At 46.4% G+C, this 19,824-nt stretch overlaps 1 long non-coding RNA gene across 1 annotated transcript; it reads left to right on the top strand.

The window, feature by feature from the left end:
- The first annotated feature begins 13,406 nt into the window (after positions 1-13,406).
- Positions 13,407-19,613, top strand: LOC139701754 (uncharacterized). The gene is made up of 3 exons (XR_011704266.1): positions 13,407-13,476; positions 17,547-17,684; positions 19,240-19,613. It is a non-coding gene; the product is annotated as an uncharacterized lncRNA (long non-coding RNA).
- The last annotated feature ends 211 nt before the right edge of the window (positions 19,614-19,824 follow it).

Genomic DNA, 19,824 nt, shown 5'->3' with positions numbered 1-19,824 from the left:
ATTATAGTGATATCAGTTTTTGTTACATGTTTGTAAGCTTTGTTGCGATTCACATTCATTCACATTAAAGATTGTTATGTCTTTTTGGTGGGTTGACCATTTATTATATAGTAGCCCGCTTTAGCAATGATAACTTTCCTTCTTCTGAAATCTCTTTATTCAGGTGGTATCATTATCCACATTTTGCAGATGAGGAAAAAAAAAAAGCCTCAAAAAGGTGCAGGTATCTGTTCAAGGCTTATTCATCCCTGCTTATTCTCCTTTTAAAGGACTAAATGGGGTGCCAAGTGTGAGCACTTTATAAGCTCTGAGAGTCGAAGATGCCATCACTGGCTGGGTTTCTGTTCTCACGATTAAAAGGCTCAGGGGTCACTCCAGTTGAACTGGGCTAACTGGGCTGCACAAAATAACCACATAAGAGACACAAATACCTTTTTCTTTGGGGTCGCTGTGATGGCTCCTCTGACCTTAAGGGTCTGCAGAAAAAGAGAGAGCGAGAGCACTGCTGACCCCTTTTATTGAGGGAAGCTATTCAAATGAGGCAACGGGTGAGGTTTCAGGGGCTGAGTATCTTCATGATGTCCCCTGTCAGCAGGTTGACTGACTCCTGGGTAGGCCACACCCAAGGGCACAGTAAGAGAAGGGGACACACACAAAGTACTTCCATGGAAGATTCTATCCTAAACAGGGCAAGGGGTTATATTACAAAGGAACAGGTGAGCGTAGCTTCACCCATGGGGCTGTAGCAAGACACACCCATGCACGAGACACAGACCACATTTCTGTGACTGAGCGCCTCAGCACCCAGCCGGGGAGTGTGACCCAGTCATGTGTAAGGTTGGTCTCCCACAATCACTGCTGGTATTCTGCTGTAACCCATGTCTCTCTTCCTCAGCTGGTGCAAAGTAAGGCCGAGTTCTTTCACTCATCCAACAGTCAGACAGGGATCTCAGGTTTCACTAGGCCCCTTCTCAGGCTCTTTCTACAGCTCCATTTTCTCTCTTCCTGCTTCGAGATCTGAACCTCAACTGATCTGGGTCCCTCCTTCACCCTGTGTCATTCCACAGTGCATTTCTTCAGGCTGCCCGCCCTTCGTATTACGTATATGTGCCTTAAGTTTGAACATAATCCTTTCCAACTTCTCAAATCAGATCCAGGGCCAAATAGCCTGAAGTTGGGGGCTGAGGATCACTTGCTCCACAGCAGCTTGTCCTCAGGCAAGGGCCGGCTGACTGCTCTACCTTCCACCAGGCTGGGTTCCCTCAGAGTACAGAAGCCCTCCAGTCCCTGAACCCCAGAATAGGTCCTGTTTGGTCTCCCAGCATATTTGAAAGCAGGATGCCCATGTCCTTCAGAGGAGACCTGGGCCCCACCAACAGGTGTAGCCACAGGCAGGGTCCCATAGTGAGCAACACATGTCCCAAGGTCAGTTATTTCTTCTTAGCACTTCATATTTAGGAAGAAAATTTACTTTTTTTAAGGACACATTCTGGTTAAAAAGATACCTAATTCACATAGCTAAATTTACCACCTCTGTCTGTAGCAACTGCATTTACATTTATGATGACTTATGTTTCCTCCAAAAGCAGTAGATGGGTGATCTGTAATCTCTTCCCCCCTTTTTCTTGGCAAGATTAGGGATTCTCCCAAAACAAAGTCTGTGGCAAAGTGGTCAATGTCTCTATGTCCAAAATATGATCACTGCCAGCTACAGGGAAATGCCAATTCCCTACCAAAAGCAGACTGTCTCAGGTAGCTCCTCACAGGTGTCAATGAGGGAGCACACCAGATGTTGCTCAGATGTTGCCTCTGGCTACACACGACTACTTGATAGGTAGCCTTGGGGACACAGCGAACACTTCTTGTTAATGCAGAAGATGACTGTCCTAACATCAAAGCCAGAAGATGAGACCCAGGAGCAGCAGACTGCCCCCTTGGTGGCCTGTACCTAACCACACCTGTGTAGGGCTCAGTGCAGCCCCTCTCTCTGGAGTCACCTGGTACTCTCCCAAGTGCCCTCAAGGCCCATGGGTCCCTGAGACTGAAATTCCCATTCCCACATCAGGAAACAAGACTCTACAAGAGCCTTGAATAGGTTATTTTTATTTGTTGCTTTCTATATTTGTCTGTGAAACAGCTCTAAACTTCCTGCTAGGAGAAAAAATGGAAAGTGCCGAGGCCCAGTGTTGAGATCTGCTGAGCAGCAGGTTCCCTGTGGCTGGCACTCACATCATGCCATCCTGTCCCTATGGCACCAGAGCCCTAATGCGTCTGCTCTCCCCACTTCCACCAAAGGATCTAATAGCCCATTAGGGTCTGGACGATTCACTGTCCAGAGCCTTCTGATGTCTCCTGCCCTCTGTGTCAGATGCCAACTTCTGGCATTGGCTTCCAAGGTCCCTGTCCCTTTCATCTGCCCTCACAAACCCCTCGGTGTCTTGTTCCTTCCTCTCTGCCTCTGGCTACCCACATTTACTTACTTCATGGCAGATCCCTAAGTGGTCTTCTCCTTTATTTCTCATCTCCTCCCCAAGATGTTTTCCTGTGTGTGAACCTAGCAGATGGTCCATAATTAAACTGTCTGGACTCACCCCTCCCGGCTAACTACATCTCAAGACACATCCTTCAAAAACTTTATCTAATCTCAGTTTTCGCACCTATAAAATGGGGGTGATATGTAATAGTGGCGTTATGTGTCAAGTTAACAGGGTGTCAGGCCTAGAGTACATTTAATTCTTATTAATGAACTTTGGCCGCTGGTACAGCCCTGGAGCCCTATATTCCTTTCTCTATATCCATGCCCTTCCAGTCTGTAAATTTGTATAATTTCTGTTCTTAAAATGTGAGAAATGCATTTAAAGCAATGACATTTTCATGAGTCAGGTTGAGTTATTTATCCATGCACTAGTAAGAAACATTTCTGAAGCCCCACAATGGGCTACTATGTGCAGTCACAGACAGTCTGATATTGGCAGTTGTGGACAAGGCCCTGTAGGGGTCCAAATAGAGAAGTCAGTCCTGTTGGGGACCCAGATTTCATAAAAGGCTTCTTAAGATTCTTGAGCTGAATCTTTAAGGGGTTTGAATTGGCAGATAGGAGTTAGGAAATAAGAAACATGTTTGAGCCTTCCCTTGAAAGGGTCAGAGTGGATTGGAGATGTAGCTCAGGGGTAGAGTGCTTGCCTAACATGTGCAGATCCCTGGACTTGATCCTGAGGATTGAAACAAAATAGTCACGAGTTGATGGAACCCAGCCTACAAGTATGGAGGGATTAATTCATTGATTTTTATCATTGTGCCTAAAGTAGGCAATAAAATGCAGTGAACACAACAAACAACAAATTTATTACTTTTATCACAATTCCAACACAAGAAAATTAAATTAAATTGAAAATAGGTGAATGAAACAGGCATGGGCTTGTGATATCAGCAGCTCAGGAGGCTGAGAAGAGAAGGATTTCAAGTTCAAAGCTAGCCTCAGCAACTTAGCAATGCCTTGTCTTAAAATAAAATACAAAAAAATAAAAATAAAAAATAAAGTGGTGTGGATGTGGTTCAGTGGGTGAGCACCACCAGTACCAAAAAAAGAAAAAAAGTGAAAGGTGAATGAGGAAAACAAGATAAGAAAAAAGAACAAGAAAAGATACACCAGAAGTAAAACTGGTTCCCAAAATGCCTGCTGGATGTCCTATACACTCGCCAGAGCCCACAAACTGAACTGTGAGCTTTCCAGCAGCCAATTTAAAGATTAGACATCAAGCTGGGAACTCATGGTATCCATACATAAACTCAAAAGAGTGCTCAGAAAATTTGCAATTCCTGGCACTAAGAACAGTAACTTCTTCTTGAAGATACTCAGGAAGAAAAATTACAGAATGAGGTGTGTTTTGTTTAGCTGTTTATCATATAATCAAAATACCTGAGATGAACAACTTAAAGAAGAAAAGTTTATTTTCATTGTTTCAAAGGTTTTATTTCATGACTGGCTGATTCCACTACTAGGGCCTGGGGTGAGGCAGAACTTCGTGGCAGAAGGGCTTGATGGAAGAGGTCAGGGAAAAGATAAAGTACCCAAGAGCATGCCCACAGTGGGACCTACTTTCTTCAACCATGCCCCACCTGCCTACAGTTTCCACCATCTTCTAGTGGACCATTCAAATTTTAATCTATCAAATGGACCAGTCCACTGCTGAGCGTAGATCCTTCATGAGCAACACATGAGATTTGGGGAGGGGGACATTCCAGATCTAAACCATAACAAGTTGATTGAGATCCTACACTTAGTCCCTACTGAAAATATCACAGCTTTTCATAGAGTTCCAGGCGTGGCAGAAAAACTATAGAAAATACCAGCCCACAGATGGAAAAATCCTCTTATCTCCAAATGAAAGTTAATGGCACAACACTGAAGTGCAATTTAGATAAAGTAATTACTGAGGGTGGGCAGGGGACCAAACACAAATCATACCCAAGGATAGTGATTTCTTCCCTGTCTAGAACCTGCCAAGGCCAGGCACTTGTACCCTCTCTTTGTCCCTACCAACATTTTCTAGCATATAGACTCTTAAGCCTGTGGAGTAGAAGTAGAGCTCCCAGGTATCCTGCAGTGTCCTTGAACGAGAGAAGTCCCTGGGCCCAGAATATCTTTCTGAAGAATGAATGTCTTCATCAGCTTTGTGTTGCAACAACAGAATACCTAACACTGGGTAATTTATAAAGAATAGAAGTTTATTTGTCTCATAGTTCTAGAGGCTGGGAAGCCCTAAAGTATAGTGCAGAATCTGATGAAGGTCTTCTTACTGCATCATCACATGGCAAAGGGCATCAAATGTTGAAAACAAGGAAATGTGCCTGCTCATGTTTTGTTATGCCAGATTTGTGAACCCCAATAGACCTCCAGGAGCCGAATCCGATGCAAGCACACAAGAGTCTTTATTGCAAGCTCGAGCCTGGACTCACAACTTTTCCCGATGCAGCGGTCCCAGAGAATGAGTCCTGGTCCTTTGTTCAGTGAGATTTTATAGGTTTTTTTGGGGGGGTACTCTATGTGTCACAACATCACACAGCAAATCATTCCATACCACGGGAGAGTCAAACAACAACTCTTAACATTGATTAGCACATTCACTGGCGGGAACAAGTTGGGAAGGGGTGATTGGTTAGTACAAGAGGGGGATTCCTTTGAACTGATTGGTTTAAGCCACGAGGGGTGTACGTGCTGAACTACATGGTTTCCCAACATGTTATCAACCACCATAAACTACTGGGGGGTCATCTGGCATTCCAGGTATCTTCCCTGTCTCATGCTGATTGGTGGTTGCTAGGGGGGTTGCTATGGGTCCTCACCTAGCCTGACTGAGTCAGGGACACCTGGCGCCCCAGACCTCTCCTGTTATTTACAGACAAACAACTCAGCAGGGTGGGTATGTGCTGAGTGAGCCCAACCAGTTGCTTGCCACATATCTCACCGGGCATGGGAGCTGCCAGCCCCCCGGCCCTTCTCTGGCTATAACTAGGATGGGAATTTCTCTCTATGGAATCTGGAACATCCTTTATGAATGCAAAATTGCTTTGCCCAAGTTAAGTGAGGCCCCTGGCAGACACCTTCTTCAATGTGACACTAGAGAAACCCACAGCCCTCACTGAGTCCACCTGGAAATGAGCTGGGAACACAATATCAAGGAGTGAGGCCCAGTGTGACTAGGCTGCTCCACATACTTCTGTGGCCCAGCTGGAGACAGGGTGGTTTAGTCTGGCTGACAAGGTGAATCCACTTTCTAATGCAAGGCTGTGGCAGACACTTCCAGGACTCATCCCATTGGTCCTGACAATACCCTATGAGGGTGGTCCTCTAAACTCCTCAGTTTTCACACAGCAAATTGGGACTTAGAAAGTTACAGGCCATTCTCAAGTTCAGCTAGGTGGTGGTATCTTTGGGTTAGAAGGTTGGGAGCTTAGCTTGGGAGCTCCGCAGGCGCAGCACCTGCTGAGTAGTGATGAACCTTGAGTAGTTGCACACAAAGGTGGTACCGAAGTCTGGGTTCCTGCATACAAGACAGGCATGAACGGCTTCACGAGCTCTTCCTCCCTATTTGACTCAATGGTCTCTACAGATACTATCCATGTTCTGAGTGGGCTGATTTTCACACTGGGGTGGGACCAAGAATGGTGGGTTTAAAGATGGAAATAGCAGCAAACAGAAAAATGACTCCTTCCCATAAAGTGAAGTAAAACCATTGCAGAACAGTTGTCCTCAGTGTACACACACACACACACACACACACACACACACACACACACACAGGGTGGGGAGGAGAGAGTTGGAATTCTGGGCCACGAATGAGTGATCAGACATGAAGGCCTGCCTCAGCTAACCTTCCCTTTGCTACTCAGTGTTAGTCTTGGGCTTCTCTGGAAAAATCGCCAGAGGCTCTGGCAATAGGGCAAAGGCCCACCCAGTGTTCCTACACTTGAGCAATGGGGCACCCCCGAGATTTCCTGAGGCCTGAGCCTCAGCATGCTGTGGAACAGAACATCCCTCTTACTCCAGCCTCCCCAAGCAAGAGAGCTGGGACAGCTTTCTGAGGAAAGTGGGTACCTTTTTAATTTTTTAACCAGGGTTTCATGTTCTGTTTGAACCATCAACCAAGTGAAAGCACTTTCTGTAGTCCCTGTACCTGAGCCTTTTATTCACACAAGACCACTCCAGAGTCCCATGGACTGCTGACTGTCCCCCCCACCCACCCACATCAAGTACACAACTGAACAGACTTTCACTAACAACCCCCATCATCCCTTGCCCAGCTTGGCTTTGAGGATTCAAAAACTGGATTCATAACCAGTCCCCCCTCACCAGCTTTGTGATGCTAGACCTACCTTTGTGCCTCTCATGGGTGCTCCAGTGTCCCCAGCTCTTCCCTGGGAATTAACTGTCACACCACTTCCTAGGATGTCATTGGGCATATATGCCCATGAATGCCTGTATTGTCTGTGAAACCCATAGACAGGATTCACAATTACAAGAAGGAGAGAAAGAATGAAACCTAACTCATTCAGGCCTGTGTCCCACACAGGGACCTGGGCAATGCCACTTTCCCTCTTGTTGGCAGTTCCCACTCTGATCTATAGCAAGTTTGAAGCTATTGGGATTCAGAGACTGTCACCCTCTAGCATAGAACTTCCCAAGACTTCTTGTGAGATTTCACATTGGCCCAAGTGCCTCTTCTCAGTCTAGGAGATAAGTAACCCACAGAGACCATAGCTTCCTGGTTCCCAAAGGCAGTACACCCCTCACGTGGAGGTGGATCAGACTCTTCCCTCTTGTGTCTAAGGAATAGAATTGGGCAAAAGTGATGGGATGTCACCTCCAAGATTGAGTTATGGGAAGTCTGACTTCTGTCTGGCTCCCTCTCCAGCATTTTCCCCAACTCTGTCTCCCTTTCAATCTTGATCCAAGGAATGAAATGATATGCAGTCTTTGTGTACAACTTTGTGATAAAGACCAGTCCTCCCATCAGAAAAGTGTTGAGTCTCAGCCAAACTGGTTTTTTACCAGGATCACAGGCGTGAGCTCAGAGGCAGATTCTCCCAACTAAGCCTCAGTGGGGTCTGCAGTCAAAGCCTCCAGGGACATGGAGACAGAGGCATCCAGCTGAGCCACCTTGGACCCAGTTGCACATAAACTTGACCTTATAAATGCCCATGGCTTTCAGTTGTGAGTTAGGGGGTGGTGATCCACAACTCTGGACATTGAGTGCAGTCTCCAGGCTGTGTGGTGTGCCCTAACCTATCCCTATCTGCCCAGGCCCTCCAACCATATTGGTCTTTTATCCATCCTCCTCTTGTGGCCACATTGAATCAGGACTTCCAATTTCTATGTGGCCATGCCTTCCCCAACACACTGTTCCCAAAATGAGCAGGACTGGCTTCCTTTTGTCATTCTAGTTCCTGCAGCAATGCCACATCACTGAGATGGTTCTCAATCCCTACCTAGTGACTCCAGCTTTCCTTCACACTGGGCCCTATTTTGGTCTGGCTCTTGTTCTTTTCTTTCACTTGCATCTGCTTTGTGATTTTGTGCACCTCCACCTGCATATGTGCAGCTACCAGACGGTAGGGCTCATGGTGGTGATTTTCAGAGCCTGTGAAGGCCCAACATGACCCTTAGGTAGGGTGAGTGCTGGAATACAGGGATGAGTGAAGAAATGAATTCAGAAACCCCCTGCCTCTTAGTTGCTCCTACTATGCACAGGAATGCTAATGATGGGAGGTCCCATGGCATGGGACACTTTGGACATACCATGACTATGGGCCCTCTGAGCATGGACAATACTGCAATCCCTGGTGGCCAGCATCAGCACTATGCCCCAGGGAGGAAACCCCAAATCAAAACCTTGACCTGGTGTGGGTATTCCCAAGGCAATGAGGTCTCAGGATCCCTGGCACAAAGTAGTAAATCCTCTAAATTCCAGGGAAATCAGAGTCTCCCTTGTTTCTTTTTTCCCTCTGCAGGACCCAGAGTGTTGTCCTCATTCAGGCAGGGCTATGACCCTGGCCCCATACCCAAATGAGGATCATTAGATTTCAAAAGGACAGTCCTTTCATTGGACCCAGTGTTATGGGCCAGGCTATATGGGCAATGACCAAACAGATCCCATTGTACCTTGAGACTCCATATCATGTAACAAACGCTTCTCCCATGGGAAAGCCCCGCCTCTGTACATATTAATAGTTATCTAGCATAACATACTTGGCAACACAATAGCAATTCTTATACAATGTAAAATTGTTCTTTTTGGTTTCCATTTTTCTTGGGCAATGTACCTTCTCAGAGACCGATTGTCTAGACTTAGTAACTATTTTCTAACTTGTACTGAACTAGGGTCATTTTGACCCACTTCCCTTCTTGCTTGCTGCTATGCCAACCTGGAAAGTCCCATGGGAAATACCAAGGTAGCCATTGCATTGTCTTGCTAACTGCCTAATTCAGTTTCTGTACCTGCTTGCTTGCAGCTACATCACCCCAGATGTGGTTTTTTGCCTTTAAATATTCTAAAATGTTCAGGCTCGGGGCTGTTCCTTACAGAGACAGTTATGGGAGTGCGGGGAGCAGTCACTGGCTGTCTGGCTAAATAAAGACTCTTCAATTCAGACAAAACTGGGACGTGGTGTGTTTTCTGAGTGACCTGCCCCATGATACCAGGAGGAGTGGTCTAGTCTAACAACCCTCTGCACAATCCAGGTCCCTATTCCCCCAAACCCCAAGCTTCTTGCTCTTGAGAAAACCCGGGAAAGGAAGATAATTTTCCAAGGATCATGATAGGCAAGTGATTCATGGATGGTGAACTGTCACCATCAGAAACTACTGCGAGCATATATGGACCTTGCATCCCTGGCTCATGCACCTGGATTTTTTTTTCCACATTGATTTTTTAAAGGAAGTGAGGCTTTCTCATGTGGCACCCCCACACTAAGGTGTCTCATACTTACTTCTTCCATGGGAACAAGTGGTGGGCAATGGACCTCATACTATGTCTTTCAAGAGCATGCTGGGGCATCCCCAGCCCATCCTGACCCTAGGGAACCTTGGGGACATCCCACAAACAGCATAGCATTTCTCCACTTCACATGCAAAGATCCCAGGTGAGAGCCCTACATTCCACTCTGGACTCTGCCCCTGTCATGTGCCTTGAACAGTCCTACCTCTTTCCTGTCACAGTTCTTGATTGTCCTTCTATGGTTAGTTCATGGAACCCAGGGGGCTTGTGGCCCACCCTACCCTGCTGGGATCAACTGTTGAGATTCTATAGAGAAAGTTGTGACACTGTGGAATATGTCTGGGAACCTTTGTATGATGGAAAGTCCTACCCTCCAGGTTTTCATCTTCAAGGTAATGTGTAGAAAGGGAGCCAGAAAGGTTCTGCCAGATAGAGACAGGTGTGAGAACTGACTGAGCCTCAAAAGGTGCCCAGATCTCTGGGTGCAGAGTTAGTTTTATGTGGAATTGCTGGGGACCCTGAAGAAAACCTATTTACCTTTATGCAAAGAGACAGTGGACTCCCTCAGTCTGGTCATGCTGTTGTGCTTCTCAGATCCCTGGGACATCCTAGGTGTGTGGAGGTGGGGAGTCCACATAACATCCCAGGCTGCACCTGGGCACCTCTATCTGGATTTGAAGCATGTGTATATGCCTCAGGGATCATCAGAACAATGTAACCCCCTCTGAAAGTGGGCTTAAAGACAATCAGGTCTGAATTAGTCCTGCCCTCTGGACTCCCTAGTCCCTGTTCTTTAGGGACTAGGGAGTCCAGTTCTTAGCCCACAGACTGGGCCCATTCAGATCCCAGGAGAATCCAGGTAGTGTTTCTACCTCTAGCCTTCATGACCCACAAGACAGTGTATGGATGGACAAAATCAGATTCCTCTGCACCATGGGGTTGGCCCCAGCCCACTTCTTAGCATGCTCACGGTCTGTACATTGGCCTGTAGAGACCTGGAGAAGGAGGGAACCCACAGGCTGGGACCCAAGACCCTAGATCCTATGATCAGAGCAGTCCACTGACATGAACAAACAGGTCATAGCACATAGTCATCACTCCCTGTTACTGAGAATTCAATTGAGACACCTGCAGAGTTGAAATTGATCTGGTATTCTCAGTAGTGGGGGTAAACTGCAATTACAATGATGGTTTTCACAAAAACATAATTTTTTTAGAATTTCACTTACCTCACATTCCCAGTAATCAGGTTCATAAAAATATAAAGTAGAATTTCTTTTCTGGGGCCTGGGGAGGGCACTAGAATTCAGTATTGACAGCAAGATGAGAGTCCTGGGGATGGATGGTGGTGATGGCTGTGCAGCAACATGAATGTACTTAATGCCATTGAACTGTGCACGTAAAAATGGCCAAAATTACAAAATGGATGTTTCGTGTATTTTACACAATTACAAAATTAGAGAAATTGTTGATTTACTCCTTGGGGTTGTTTGTGTTGTGATGGCAGAGACTGTGAATTTATAGAAGAGATTTTATTTCTCAAAGTTCTGGAGGTTGGAAATCCAATATCAGGTGCCACATTCTGAGAACATTCTTGCTGTGACCTCCTGTGTCAGAAGGTAAAAAGGGTGGGACAAGGGCTGCTTTGAGAAGCCTCCTTTGGAAGGACCTTAATGCCATTCTCAAGGAAGGAGTCTCCATGGCCTAAAGACCTCTTAATGACCCACCTGTTAACACATCATATTCAGGAGACACACATTGAAAGTATAAAACCACTAAGCAGAGACAAACACAATGATATAGCATGGTCCTGCTGTGCCTTCCCAGGGCCCCTGTCCTCCTGTGCAGCAGTCCCCTCACCCTGACCAGCTGTTTCAGACCGGAAAGCCCAGCATCCGGGCGAGTCCACACGGTCCCACGGCCACGAGGGGGCAGCCGCAGGCCTCACACTAGGGAGTTTGTATCTAGGTGAGGATCTTGTGGCAACCTACGTCACCAGCTGAGGTGACAGGCCAGCAGGCGGAGCGCGCGGAGGGCACCGCCCCCAGCAGGCCAACCCTAAGGGGAAGCGGAGCCTATGCCAGGGCTGACTTCATGAGCCCTAAACCATGTGCCAGCAACTTTTTTAATCTGTTCACACATTTTCCCTGTCTTCCCAATCCCTACACGGAGTAGATTTTATTATTACATTCTTTGTTACCATGGTGGAGGGAGGCACACAAATTGAGCAAGGGACATAAGGTTTTTTCACCCAAAATGCCTGGCACCAAAGTCTGGCTTTTCCCCTCTTTTTACCTTGTTGTGTATAACCATTTTTCATGTTGTTTTTTCAGCCACATTGAAATACAACTCACATACCATAAAGTTCAACCATTTGAAATGCACAATTCACTGGGTTTTGAATATTTTCACAAACCTGTGCACTCACCATTGTAAACTAATTAGAACAATTTCATCACTCCAAAAAGGCAGCTTTTTAGCTATTGCCCCCAGCTGCCCAGTGACCCCCAGCTTCCCAAGTGGCACCCAGGCCCAAGTCACCACTGATCACTTTTCTACCTCTTACCTTTAGGTCATTAGAGCACTTTGAGTTAAGTTGTGCCTAGAGTGTGAGGTGGGGCTCCAACTTCATTCTCCTGTGGGTTTGAACCCTGTTGTTCCAACACCATTTATTGAATCCATTTTTCCCCCATTGAGTGGTCATGGCCCCTTTGCCAAAAGCCAGTTTCCCGAAAGTGCTGTCCCGGCCTGTTCTGGAGGACGACGCTGTGTGAAGTTTGCACAGGGCAGTGCAGTCAGAGCCTGGTGCGTGGGGGCTCCAGAGGGCAGAGGGTCAGGGAGGTTTTGTAAGAGCTGCTGTGCTGCAAACCAGGAGGACCTGGTGGAGACACAAAAGTGTATCAGAGTGAGCTCAAGACTAACTGCAGGTCTGGATGGCTGTGGGGAGGGTGGGGCAAGGGCAGCAGGAAGCTGGTGTGGAAGGCTGGGGCCACGTGGCAGTCCTGCAGGCTGTGCCCAGAATTCCTAACTGGCAGCAGGGATCCAGGAAAGGACATGTCAGGGCTGTGAAGTGACAAAGCTACCTAGTGTAGAAAGGTGGTAATTTCCAGGGGAGAGGTGAGAGACCCACTAGGAGACCCTTACCCTATGGCCCAGGGATGCAGAGGCCTGAACAAAGAAGTGGCAGCAGGATGAGAGCAGAAGTGTGGCCGCCAGGCAGAAGAATTTTTAAGGGGACAGCCAGGCATGGTGCCTGGTTGGATGGGAGGGTGAAGAGAAGGTGAAGCCTTGGGGCAGCTGCTTGGCCAGTGGCCACCGAGCCTGGAAATCACTCGTCCACATCTCTCAGGTCTTTAATTCTGTGGACAGTATAATCTGTGGGTGTTTATTGTTTTATTAATTTTAGGGGGTACTGGGGAATTGCACCCAGGGGTGCTTCACCACAGAGCCACATTCCCAGGCCTTTTATCTTTGAGACCTGAACTTGGGTTCCCCCTGCCTAAGCCTCCTGGGTATCTGGGCTTGTGGGTGTGTGCCACAATAGCTGGCTCAGGTTATTATTTCAATGTTCCTCTTCATGTGGGAATGCATCTTTAAAAATGTTGTTTTTCCTGGGGGCCTGGGGATGTAGCTCAGTGGAAGAGCACCTGCCTAGCATGCCTGAGGCTCTGAGTTCTGTCGCAGCACCAGAAAACAAAACCACTTTTGCTGAGGGCAGTAGTCCTTGCCTATAATCCCAGCAAATTGGGAGGCTGAGGCAGGAGAATTAGAAGTTGGAGACCCTAAGTGGGGGGGGGGGGAATGTGGCTCAGTGTGGAAGCACCGGGACTCCAGTTTCAAGGCCCTGGGTTCAACCCCAGCACTGGAACAAAAGAATATTTATTTATTTATTTATTTACTTTTAATTGACAGGTCGTTTCTGGTGCAGGCAGCTCTCCTGAACACCTTTCCACAGTTTCTGTTTGGGCGCTCAGCATTGGTGAGATTCATTTGGCAACTCCCTTTTCCCATAGATTTAATAATAGTTTCTGTAGATTTCAAAATGTAAATGGACAAGGCATATCCTTGATGATGGTAATACAGTCTTGAGTGTTTTTCAAGTTTCTCATGAGTTCAGATGTTGTAATTCATGGCTTTCAAACATAATGGTCTCCATGGTTGGGCAGGTGCTGGGCACTGGGCTTGAACATGTCACCTCGTTCAACCCTCACACTGGCTTTCATGAGATTATTCCCATTTAGAGATGATAAGGTGAGTCTCTGAGGGGCCAAGTGACTTGTTCAAGGTCATACAGCCAGGCCAGGCGCAGGGGTGCACACTTGTAATCCCAGCGACTCAGGAGGCTGAGTCAGGAGGATCGCAAGTTCAAGAATCGCCTCAGCAACTTAGCAAGACCCTGTCTTAAAATAAAAAATATAAAGAAGTAAGGATGTGGCTCTGTGGTTAAGCACCTCTGAATTTAATCCCCGGTACCAAAAAAAAAAAAAAAAAATCCCACAGCCAGTGATGGCAGGGCTGGTCAAGGAGCTGTCTGGCTGCTGTGATGTCCCCTCCTGTGGACACAGACTTCCCTTGACATAGTGCAGGGCCTCTCTTCTGCCACCTCTGGGGAATGGAGGCCAGGCCAGCCTTGCTGTACAGGGAAGCCTGGCCCTTTCACCTGGGCTGTGTAGGGCAGAGCTGAAGTCCTGCTGTGTCCTGAGCTTCTGGGACTCCTGAGTGCTAGGCTTCCCTGTGGGTCTCCTGCCTTTTCCTCTTGGAGACTGGCCTGTGAGATGCCTTGGAGATCCTGGGAGAAGTCCAGCTGACAGAGCTTTCTGCATAGTGGCAGATTTCCTACGACCTGTCACACCCACTATGAATCAACCAGTTTGATTTGTGGCTTGGTTGATTCACTCACTGATGTATAAACAACTCATTTGCCCCTTAACATGTGCCAGGCACTGCCCTGACCTGAGCTGGCAGGGGCCTGGGAAAGGCTTCTGGGAGGAAGACCAGCGAAGACCACTCTTGGCTGAGGGGTGGCCCAGGATGGGCTTTGGGAAGGAGCACTGATTTGGAGCGACACTTCCCACCTCTGCTTCCAGGTGCACGTTGACACCTGGGTTTCCTCCTCTGTAAATAGGGATAGCTGTCCCCACTGCAGGTTACTGTGCTATTCCTTAAAATATTAACTTCCAGGCAGAGGGTGCGGCTCAGAGGTTGAGCCTTGCTTAGGGTGCCCAAGGCCCGCAGTTCAATCCCCAGCACCCACACCAGAAGTTTAAAAAAAAAAAAATGAGCTTCCATAAAGTAGTGAAAGACTCAGAGCTTTCACTCCTAGTCCTTTCCTGCTCCTTCCCATCATCTAGGGACACTTTCAATTCTTTCACCTTCCTCTGGTTATATTTCTAAATCCGTTGTGTCTGCTGTTCTTTAATCAACATTGTTATGCTACTTGGAGATGTAACAGTCTATCCTTACCCTTACTTTCTTCCAATATCGGTAGAAGCACAGTTTGGACTGTATCTCTGGGCATTGTTTGTTATTAAATTATGTGCACATTCAGAGCTGAGCTAGGGTAGTATTCTACTGTTACAGTTTCTTTTTCCTGGAATTAATAATTGCCTGACTTTTAAGAAGTCGATTGCTTTCCTTAGTACCTGTCACTGTATTTTTCTAAATGCTGCAACAGATCAGTTAGAAACATAGTAATCTAAAATCTCTCACCAACCAGTTTGGTTTCATAGAAGAGACCCAAGTGAGAAGGAAGGAGTTCTTGGTGTGGAAAGTGATGTGTGCTGAGGTAGAACCCTGGGGGCCCTCGTGTCCCCACCTGAGGGGCTTCCGACTTGGGGATGCAAGGTGTTGCTTCTTGAGTCTCGGGTCTCATGGCCTGAAATGAATAAGAACTCAAAGAATCAGAGCAGAGTCGATAAGTGAGATGATGGTAACCTGTCACTGAGCTTCAGAACGTGACTCAGGGTGACCTTTGGGGATTTCTTCTTTAAAATCTTATGATACAGGGCAGGAGCTGGGGATCAGCGGTAGGGCGCTCACCTAGCATGTGTGAGGCCCTGGGTTCAATCTTCAGCACTACATAAAATAAATAAATAAAATAAAGGTATTGTGTCCAACTACAATTGAAAAATAAATATTTAAAAAAATATTATGATACAATGTTAGCACAGTCAGTTGTAGACTGCTGTTTTTGGTGGTATTGAGGATTGAATCCAGGGGCACCCTATCAATGAGGCCGTTCACTGGCCCTTCTTATGTTTTATTTTGAAACAGGGTCTCTCTCTAACTGCTTCAAACTTGTGATCCCCCTGCCTCAGCCTCTTGAGTCACTGGGATTACAGCCTTGCGCCATCGCACCCAGCAAACATGACTGTTTCTAATGTACACAAGGCCCTGGGTTCAATTCCCAGTTCTTCCCTTCCCCCCATTAAAAAATAGTGGCTATTTCTAAATTCTGAAGTTGATTTCTTTCTATGTTTGACAGTTGAACTCTTTTAGGCTGGATACATTATTAGCTATGAATGATATTTCTGTCTTTCAAAAATAATCTGGGGAAGGGAGGGGGCATGGGGTAATTAATGATAGTGGAATGTGATGATCATTACTATCCAAAGTACATGTACAAAGACACGAATTGGTGTGAATATACTATGTATACAACCAGAGATATGGAAAATTGTGCTCTGTATGTGTAATAAGAATCGTAATGCATTCTGCCATCATATAAATTTAAAAAATTTACGTAAAAAATAAACTCAGACACATTCTCAGTGTGAAAAAAAATCTGATAGTGATTTTTACTCTTCTTGAAATATATCAGAGGTCATAATGGTGCACAGGGCAAGATGAAATGTTATTATTAATTAAGATATCGTGTTGAAGATGAAGGGGTTCACAAGAATGGCTAAAATGTGTACAGCAGAATGAGATTTGGGATGACAAAGTTCTGAAGTCTCATAGGCCTACATTTCTTATCTTATGAAACAAAAAGGTTGTTATTATATTCTCTCTGGTGATTAAAGATGATCCCTGTGTTTCATTGTCTGTATTCAGAGGAGATATTGTGACGGCTTCCTACCACCCTTAGATGTTGCTCTCCCTGTCCTTACCTGCCTTCTTTCTCTGGCCCTGTGAGCCATGGTTGGTGCTGCTGATGAAGCTGCAGTTACTGTCCTCTGCATGGCTTCACTCAGACTTGAAAACAGCTGTTGTCAGGTTTTTGTTTTCTGTTTATCAATCCAATGCCCTTAAGGCCACTTTCCCTCCAGGGCTGTTTTAATCCTGTCACTTCTCTAGTGAAGCACAGAGCTCTAGAATCTGTGCATACACTGATCCTGCCAGCACTGTCCCACTCCTTCATAGCCACCTGTTCCTGTCACCTCTGCCTTCTTCCTCACCTGACACCGCCATCCCTGGGACTGGTCAGATGGCTTCCTCTCAGACATGGCTGTTCTAAAACCATTTCTCAAGTAATAGATGCATGTGGTTAAAAAAAAAAAAAAAATCCCTCAAAATACGAAAACGCAGGTCTTTCACATCCAGCCTTAAATGCCCCTGTTTTCTTCCACAGAGGCAGCCGCTCTTCAGTTTTTTGCATGATCTTCTGGTGTTGTCTACAACATGCATTCCCTGCCTCCCTGTGTTTTGAACATAAAGGGCAGGGTACCCTCTACACATTGCATCTTGTTCTTCTGAACAGTTTCACTTGAAGGTCTTTCCTCATCTGCCCACTGCCCAGCTGCATACAGCAGAGGGCGCCATTTGCCCAGAGCAGCCCAGGAGCTCAGACTGGATAATGCAGGGCAGAAACCCTGGCTGCACAGAGCTTTCTTGAGACTGTGACATCCACTGAGTGAAGCAACTGTAACCTCTCTTAATGAGGATGGGCATTTAGCTGGCTATCAGCCAAAAATTTGGTTTAAAGAACAATTGTCCTCAAATATGATTCTCAAAAGATTAGAATTTTTAGTGACTTTAGTGACAGTTATTTGGTGCTGACAACGCCACAGCCAGGGATGTCTAACTTGGTTTTGTTTCATCTCTCTGTAGGCCCTTTGTCACTGTGGGGAGCCAGAGACAGCCGACACTTCACGAGCTTGAGCCATGCGCTGCAGACACAGTGCTGTATCTCTCCTCCCATCAGCTGGTCAGGCCAGCAGTACAGACCCTACAGCTTCTTCACTAAATGTACGTAGACTGGCACACACTTCCACCTCCTGCAACAGGAAAGTAGGGGTGCTTTCCTTTATTGATTTTTAAAGAATTAACATTTTAGTGATTATTAAACTAAAAATGCATGTTCTTGTTCAAGTAGCTCCTAGAATTATCTCATGTGCCACAGCTGTATTTGGAGAGCGCTAGTTTACTTGGAGCCCCTTATTTGGGGCACCTGAGGCTTAAAGGTATTGAATTGTGCCCCAGATACCCTGCTGATTTAGAGTCACACCAAGAAGGCACACACTGTTTTTAGCTGGGCCTTAGCTGAGGAGATAGGACATCGCATCTTGAAAAGTTCAAGACACATCACTACTCACGCTTCCTATTTGTGATAGTGTTTGAAAGTGTGATCTGGACTAAATTAGCTTGTCAGGCAATCATTGAAGATGGAGTTCACAGTTTAGCAGTAGGTTAAATTTTGGATAACCAAGGCATTTCATGATCATTCTAGAATGTCCAGCAGATATAGAAAAATCAGAAGGGATTAGCTGGCCAGTGATCTGCTGCTCCAACAATGGACTGCCGCTCTTTTCACACAGCACCATGTCGTGTGCTTCCCCGGGTTGTGTGGTGACCGTGGAATTTTCCACTGTGAAGATGCGGATCATTTTAGTGTGGAAGTCTCGTGGTACCTGGATTAGTGGTGTAGTGACACAGAAACGAGGGTCAGGTCATGGGGCTGGAGTACCACAGGCTTGGTTGTACCTGTGGATTTAGGTTCAAGGAGAAGAGAGGTGGCTAGAGCTGGGCCCACTGGTCTCTCCCCCTCATGCCCACAGCCTCATTTTTTTCTGAGTTGACTCTTACCCTTAGAGGAGTATTTTAGACCCAGAGGCCTTGGGAATTTTATTTCTGATCATCTTTTCCCTGCTTGAAAAAGGCTCTTCTCCAACTCTTCTTGTTCGAGCGTGCCCCTCATCCTCACACACCTGCACTGTTGGCCCACATTTGCCTCTGACTCTCCAACAGCCCTCCTTGTCCTCAGTTATGTGGACTTATGAGGTCACTGCTCCTGAGTCCTGCTGAGCTGGGCTGCAGTGGGAGACCTCTGTGGAAGCCAGCATGCTTTGCTATTTCAGGAGTGTGAGGATGGCCTTAGGCCTGAGCCTAAGCGACTCCATTTTAAAAACTTCAGTTTGAAACCTGCAGTCTCACCTGGCATGCCTAAGGGAGCCCTCAGACACAAACAAGTCACTTCTCCCCATCCTGAAAAACAGAGTGAAGCCTCTGTCAGGCTGTTCTCCCCTGAAAAGAGGGAAAGGCGAGAAAATAAGGGAGGGACCACCAGACCAGATGTTTTAACCCCAGGGTGAATGTTGTCACTAAGAAATCTGGTGGTAACTGATAAGGATTGAAAGGGGGGTCAAAAGCCCCAAAATTTAGTATAAATAATAGAGTAAAGGAACAGACATTCAGCCAGCCAAAACAAGGATGCACCCAAGCTGGAGAGTCTGATGAGGATCTGGACTGACATCTCATCACTTGTCATCTTGTGCCTGATCCTTACCGCTCTCCAACTCTACAGCCACATCTTGACCCTGGTGAGAGCCGCAACTTCTTCCTGTTTCACCCTCTTCTCAGCCGGCCGTCAGCTCCATTCCAAGAGAAGCCTGCCTTGGTTCCTGACCTGATCACCACTGTCTGAGTGAGTGTGTATCTGCTGGACATAAAGCCTAAGGCTTCAGACTTTTGAACTTAGCATGCAGAGGGAATGTCTGTCATTAGCCTGTCATGATTAAGTGTGTTTTCAGTGCTTAGAATTAATCTAGAATCGTTTGCTGTGAATTGATTATGTATTGCAGTGCCTAGCATGAACGATTATCGTCTTCTTGATTAAGAACCTATAGAGTGAAATTTTATTGAGTGATTCTAGTGAATAAAGCATTGAAAAGGGCAGAAGTGCAGGGACATTCTTTATTTCTCCCCCTCGACTGCATATGTTGCAACTTTGCCCCTCGAGACAAGGAGGAAATGGCTTTTGAAATTCTAGATCTCCAAGACACAAAAACTCATGGGTTTTCCAAACTTACTGAAGAGGATGTAACCTTGTACTTTTTGAAACTGTCCCCTGTTGTAGAGTCCTCACTTAAATTCCATGGGTCCCATTTAG

The sequence above is a fragment of the Marmota flaviventris genome, chromosome 14 (genome assembly GCF_047511675.1).
Source record: "Marmota flaviventris isolate mMarFla1 chromosome 14, mMarFla1.hap1, whole genome shotgun sequence".
Lineage (NCBI taxonomy): Eukaryota > Metazoa > Chordata > Mammalia > Rodentia > Sciuridae > Marmota > Marmota flaviventris.
This window is presented reverse-complemented; position numbering and strand designations above follow the sequence as displayed.